We start from the raw sequence: 7905 nt of genomic DNA on the forward strand, positions 1-7905 counted from the left end.
GGAAATGCTTATAGAGGAACTTGCAGTGATTATGTAATTATGATTTCCATGCTTTTTCTGGGAAATAACATGAAAACCCCCACCTATCTCTACAAGCTTAGAACACAAATAGCTAGTGTCCAAGTTGTACTGTTCCTGCAGGTAGGGCGTAAGAATTGTACCTGCTGCCCCCATTGCATGGTCGTAAGAGGCGACTAATTTTGGGATCTTATCTTTTCTCTTCTTTCTAAGCAACTTTCTTCTTTCTAATATCTCCCTTGACAGGGCCTCACGTTTGGCCTTTAGTTGAGTGAGGAAGGCTTTGGGATCTGTCCCTTGGCCGAGACATACCAAAGTCTGTAAAATTGGTTGTTTCTACTCCTGCTTAACGCTCGATAATTTAGGAGTGAGACGACTGGTTCGCCCGTTGTAAGTATAATGTGATCGGGTGGGATGTCCTGCTGGGCAGTAGTTCAAGTTCAAGTTCAAGTTCTTTATTTGCTGAAGTTTTACAACTTATGGCAATTACAGATAAGACAAAGACACTCACAAGGACACACCCACAATGACTCGCCCACATCATCCTCATCATCAAGAACACTCACACTGACGCGCATACATCATCCTCATCATCTTCATTAACCTCATCTTCCTCCTCCTCCTCCTCCTCCTCCTCCTCCTCCTCCTCCTCATTACATCATCATCATCATCATCACATCATTACATCATCATCATCATCATCACATCATTACATAATCATCATCATCATCACATCATTACATCATCATCATCATCATCATCATCATCATCATCATCATCATCATCATCATCATCACATCATTACATCATCATCATCATCATCATCATCATCATCATCATCATCATCATCATCATCATCACATCATTACATCATCATCATCATCATCATCATCATCATCATCATCATCATCATCATCATCATCACATCATTACATCATCATCATCATCATCATCATCATCACATCATTACATCATCATCACATCATTACATCATCATCATCATCATCATCATCATCATCATCATCATCACATCATTACATCATCATCATCATCACCATATCAGCAACAGCAGCAGCGATCATTCGTCATTCATCATACACACGCCAGAACCATTCTTCACCCTCATTCACCCATACCAGATTTATCAATATAATAGTATATTACATAATTTGTATACAATAAACTGATGATGACCTGTTAATAAATCTGCTCTACGTTTAAATACTTTCCTAAATTATTAAGTTCTTTTGTGTTTTCGATTTTGAGTAATTGAACAAATGTATACATACTAGGCCTTTTGAAGTGATTTTTTTTTTATGTATTTAGACCGGAGGTCTGAATAGCGATTACATTTAATTATAAAATGAAATTCATCTTCTATATCATTTTCATTACATAAAATGCATTTTCTTTCTTCTCTAGGTATATCTCTGTAACGGCCACGTTCAATAGACAGGTCATGCGCACATAAACGTATCTTAGAAATATGTTTTAAATAATTAAAAGTAATTGCCTTATGTAGATATGGTTGCAATTTAATACTTTCCACTAAATGCTGATATAATACTCCTTTAGAAGAAGAAAGAACTTTCTCTAGACAATCTTGCTGAAAACTATCACATAATCGCTGCTTATATACTTCACTAGAATGATAAATACTATCAGTCACAAACATGTATCCAAGGCCGACTCTTGAAAGATCATGTTTTAAGTTAAGGATCCAGGGGTCTTTATTTCCAACCATATCATTATAACAAGCTTTCAGCACACAGTTATCAGAGCGTTGTAATTTAATCCAATACTTAAAATTTTTAACTTTTCTTAACAGCTCTAAATGAGATCTTCCAAATTCAATATAAGGAATGCAGTGTTTGTAGATTTTCTTAATCATAATAATGATTTCAAAAATCCAATATGAAATTTTTCTATTTCGGGTGCTTTATGAAATCCCCAAATTTCTGAACCGTACATTAAAATACTATTGACAAACGTGTCAAAAATAGCAAGACGAGATTCTATATTAAAATAATTCTTTTTACATACATTATTTATGGCAAATAGTGCTTTTCGACCTCGTTCTGCAAGTTTTTTTTGTGTTTTTGTAAATTTTCCATAATAAGTTAAAGTGAGACCAAGATAATTAAACTCATCAACTACTTCAATCGCATCATTATTATAAAACCATTTTTCTTTTGCTCTTATTAAACCTCCATTTCTAAAGATAACTATTTTTGTTTTATCTACATTTAAAGTTAAGCTCCATTTTCTACAGTAATCTGCTAGTGAAACTAACATTTTCTGCAAGTCTTCTGGTGTTTCCGATAGTATGACCATATCGTCTGCATACATAAGTAAAAATAAATTAATGGTTTGAATTTCTAGTGATAAGCAATTATTTTTTTATAAAATCCATTTCTAAATCATTAACAAACAATGTAAACAACAAGGGAGATAATATTTCCCCTTGGAATAAACCACAATCACATTTGAAAAATTCAGTAACACCTTTGAATTAAACACAACATTTTACATTGGCATATTATTTTCAGGAATTTCCCTTCTATACCTTCCTTAATCATTTTATACCAAAGTTTTTGTCGACTAACAAAATCAAAAGCTTTTTTATAATCTATAAAACAGCAGTAAAGTCTGTTTCGTTTTTTGAGAGTTCTATTAATTAATGATTATAGTACGAAAATAGCATCTATCGTGGAAAGGTTTTTTCTAAATCCAAATTGTACATCTGTGATAATATTATGTATTTTATCAACATTAACTAATAGTATGTTTCAGTGAGGTAGTACTATAAAGTCCGCATCAGTTCCGCGCTATCACGAGGAAACAAACACGAACATATTTCAGCCTCCCAAAACACACACACATGTATACACTACACGCATGGCAGGAGTGGCCGTCTTTAAATAACCATAGCTGTTGATAAGACTTTAAACAATACTAAACCAAATCCAAGTTATACTTGTACTTTTAGCTATTCCCATTTTTTTTAATATCTTTCCTGTTGCCATGGAAATAAATACCAAAAACTCAAAATTCACTGCTTCCTGGCAATAAGTTAAATATCTGCTAGGCTAATGTCGAAGTTGTGCCTTTTGTAATTGGGGTTATCAAGTTATTAATTTTACCATTGGAAAAAATAACACAAAAAAATGACTTTCGGTAAGAATATCGACCCTAATGATGATATATGAGTTGATATCAACCCCTAAAACGTGTAAAATTGCTATGAACACTCTTTATGTTTGGTTGAAAAACTACCAGAGCATGGCCAATAATAAAAGCCTCTGTCCAAAATACTATTTTGATTTCTTCATATTGAAATCAGGGGCCTGTTCATATATGAAATGTAACATTTTCGAATATAAATCCTGACGGACCTGTAAATGTTTATGTCTGGATTTCAGGGTAGGGATTCTACAGTCAGTCAGTTAAGCATTCGATAGGGTATGGCATAAAGGACTTCTATATAAACTTAAAAGATATGGTATCTCTGTTTATCTCTTTAAATGGTGAAAGTTATTTATCTGACAGAAAACAACGTGTTATTTTTGAAGGTTATGCTTCTAATTTTAAATCAATTTCTGCTGGTGTTCCACAAGGTTCTGTTCTTGGTCCCTTTTTATTTCTTTTATTCAATAATGATATTACTCATGAAACTAACACCAATGTAAAACTTTTTGCTGTTGATACCTCTCCTTATGTAACTGTTGACAAAGATGTAACTTCTCCAGCTGAAGAACTTAACGACGATCTTGATATCCATTAATATTTGGGCTAAATTCTGGAAAATTAATGTTAATCCTCAAAAAACTATTGCATTAAATGTAACTAGGAAAAACAGACAGCATCCCTTACTTATTTTTGATAATCGGATAATTCATGAAAATAACTCTCATAAATATCTTGGCGTAATATTTAATTCTAATGGTTCTTGGGGTGACCATGTTTAATATATTTATGATAAATCATGTAAAATATTAAATATTCTGCGTATGCTAAAACATAAAACTGATAGGAAATCTTCAGAATTACTATATCTCTCCTGTATTCGTCGTATTTTAAATATACGCCTCCTCTGTCTGGGACCACTGTAACATTTGGGATGAAAAACTACTTGAATTTGCTCAAATTGAAGCTATGAAAACTGGCCTAAGAAGTGGTACATCTCACCATAAATTATACTATGACATAAGGTTTTGAAAAATTAAAAGATCGGCGGAATAAGCATAAACTAGTCTTAATGTATAAAATCCTCACGCCTGATTATTTATTTGATATCATTGAACCTTATATCAATATACAAGTAAATCACCATTTACGGGCAAATACATTTTGTAACGTTCCTCAATCTAGAACTTGCATCTACAACGGTAGTTTCTTTCCTGATGTCATGCATGCCTATGGAACAATCTCGATCATTCTGTCATTTCTTCTTTGACTATCATTCTTTTAAAAAGAACATTTCTGAAGACTTCATCACCTGTAATCCAAGAAAACTAAATATGTAATTGTGTAAATTACGTAATAATGCTAGCAATTTAAATTTGGATAAATTCAATGATCACTTGATAATTGATCCATTTTGCTCTTGTGGCGCATCTTGTGAAAAGGCTGAACACTATTTCTTCTATACAAACTAGACATTTCATAACTGACATCGCTAATCATTTTGGATATTCATCTGTTGATCTACTTACATCTAGTTACGCTTATATATCTACTGATGATAATTAATTCATTCTCTCAAAGGTTCAAAATTACATTTCTGCTGCTACTAACAGATTTAATTAGAAAATTAGGGCTGTTGTCATTGCCTTTTATAATTTCTTTTTCTTTTCTTTTAAGCTATCTATATTAGTGTGTGCGTGAGCGTGTGTTGGTGTGTGTGTTTGTGTGTGCGAATACGTATTTATAAAAGGGTGTGTACGTGTGTGGGAGTGTGGTCTGAGTGTACAAACATATATATAATACGCTAAGAAAGTATTTTATTAGTTATCAAATGTCATCAATTTTTTTCTTTCTTTCTTATAATTATAACTTGGTTGAATGTTCTAGCCTATATGTTTGTAAGTGTATATGAGTGTGTCTTGTTGTGCTATGTATAAAATGAATGTTTTTTTGTCCATCTATACCGGTTAGGAGAAGACTTATATAGGCTAAGCCTGTTGTCTAATCCTTTTGTTCTATTTTTTTGTCCAATAAATTTGTTGAAATCGTAAATGTTTATACAGGCCTTGCAAGGCCATGTCAAGGCTCGCCTGAAAGCAGCATCATATTACTGCATGGGTTCGACCTTAGATCATAAACAAACAACTCTGGTCCAACCAGTTCAACCGTTTGGATGGCGATATTGAAAGCGGCCCAAGATGTATAATATATTACACAATGTTAGATTGATATCTGAATATCACAGTTCAAATGAAAGTTTCAAACTAATTATTTAATAAACTTTACTTTATTTAAAAAAAAAAAACCCTGTCTTTCTTTATTTGAGTTTCATTGTCGTTATTCCAATGAAAGTTTTTACATAATTATTTGATGATCTAAGCTCCTTTCACGTATCTGGTTCAACCAGTTGAACATGGAAGATAACGACAGACGCAGTTCTGGACCGAGGCTGACCTCTGGAATATTCGGCACGTGTGGATTGCGGGGACCAGGCGCGACTGACCGAAACTAAAATGCTGACTATTGCCAGTTTTCGTTATTTCTTTATATAACAAGGTAAATTTACATGTAGATTTTAAGACACATTATAGAATTTTGTAGGCGCATGAAAGAATGACATATTATTCTTGATATATTGTTATTTATTCTCTGCCCAAGTGCGTTTGTTTATCATGGAATGCGTTTGTTTATCATGGAATATTTCTGCACCACATCAAGCGTTTCAACGGGGATACGTGAATGCAACCCTATACTGAGATTTCTATAAAACCTATCTATCACTATATATGAGTTGCCTCCCTTCCTATGGAATCTCTCCTATTGTCATCCTATGGGCCAAATGAAATTGAGATGAGACGCAGGTGGATTTCATTAAAATGAAAACTAAGCTATTATCTTTGTATGGAATAAAAATTCAACTGATTCCAGTCAAATTTGTACTTGGCCTTCAACATTGTACATAAAATTTACATGCTTACATTAAATTTTACATTAAACTTCAACAAAATTAGATGGTATCTTAGCAAACTATTGTGAGAAAAAATGAAACATGGATGAATGGATGGATGGACTAGGTAGGAGGATCACCGGTAAGGGTCACTAACTAGAACTTTTGTCAAATAACTTATTTCACCTGCATGAATCTCATATCATAACAATCTTAAAGTATAAATGGTGTCTAGACCTCGATGAACAGTAAGTAATATACACCAGTAACTGTTGGTCCAGTAGCTGACTAATTCCCCCTGCATCAACACCCACCTACAATGAATAGGATTAAGGTGCAGTAATTGTTAGATAAGAACAGGGACTGCCAAATTGAACAAGAGGCCCAGAGGGCCTGTATCGCTCACCTGGATACCTAAGCAATCATGGCAAAATATTCTCCAAATGAAATCAAGGGAATATGCCAGAACCAAAGGCCAATCCTTGTAGCATATCAGTGTTAGATTTTTCATGCCCAGCAATTTCATGTATGGTTATTAGGTGGGGATCTCAACTGTTTCCAAGCTTTGACTCAGAAACTAGGTCCCTAGGGTTGTGGCCAGACCACAGGATCAATTCTAAAATTGTGACTGCATTCGTCTCTTTATGCCCAAAAATTGTATATATAGTTTTGGGGTGGGGATCTTAACCATTTCAAAGTTATGACCTAGGGGTTAAGTCTCCAAGGGTTAAGTCTCCAAGGGTGGGACAGTCCCCAAGGCCATCCTGGAAGCATATGTGCAATCATCTCTTTATACTCAGCAATTGTATATAGGGTTATAGGGTGGGCCTCTCAACTGTTTCCAAGCTTTGACTCAGAAACTAGATCCCTAGGGTTGTGGCCAGACCCCATGGTCTATTCTGATATCATGACTGCATTCGTCTCTTTATGCCCAGCATTTGTATATATAGTTTTGGGGTGGGGATCTCAACAGTTTTAAAGTTATGGCCCAGGGACTATGTCTCCAAGGGTGGGGCCAGACCCTAGAGCCATCCTGGAAGCAAATGTGCATTCTTCTCTTTATACTCAGCAATTGTATACCATGGTTATATGGTGGGGATCACAACAATTTCAAAGTAATACACTTTTTTTTGGCCCCAACACTTAGCCCGGGAGGTCCGCAGCACCATTTGTACAATTTGGAATCCCTGCCTCCCATGAATGCTTCCGACCAAATATGATCAATATCCATGGAATAGTTCTACAGAAAAGGTTGTTTTTAGCAATATAGCCAAATTGCCCACTTTTGGCCCCGTCCTCAGCTCCCTGGGGGTCAGCCCCACCATTTGTACAATTTTGAATCACCACCACCTAGGGATGCTTCCAGTCAAATTTGGTTGATATCCACTCCTTAGTTCCAGAGAAGAAGTCGCTTAAAGCAATTTAGCCAAATACCCTTTTTGGCCCCCACCCCTCAGCCCCACCATTTGTACAATTTTGAATCCCTGCCTCACAAGAATGCTTTTGATCAAATATGATTGATATCCAGTGCACAGTTCTACAGAAGAAGTCGTTTGTAGCAATATAGCCAAATTGCCCCCTTTTGGCCCTGCCCCTCAGCCCCCTGGGGGGTCAGCCTAACCATTTGTACAATTTTGAATTTCCACCAACTAGGGATGCTTCCATTCAAATATGGTTGATATCTATCTCTTAGTTCCAGAGAAGAAGTTGCTTAAAGCAATATATCCAAATTGACCCCTCTTTCCCCCCCCCCC

The sequence above is a fragment of the Mizuhopecten yessoensis genome, unplaced genomic scaffold (genome assembly GCF_002113885.1).
Source record: "Mizuhopecten yessoensis strain PY_sf001 unplaced genomic scaffold, ASM211388v2 scaffold716301, whole genome shotgun sequence".
In the NCBI taxonomy this organism is placed as follows: Eukaryota; Metazoa; Mollusca; class Bivalvia; order Pectinida; family Pectinidae; genus Mizuhopecten; species Mizuhopecten yessoensis.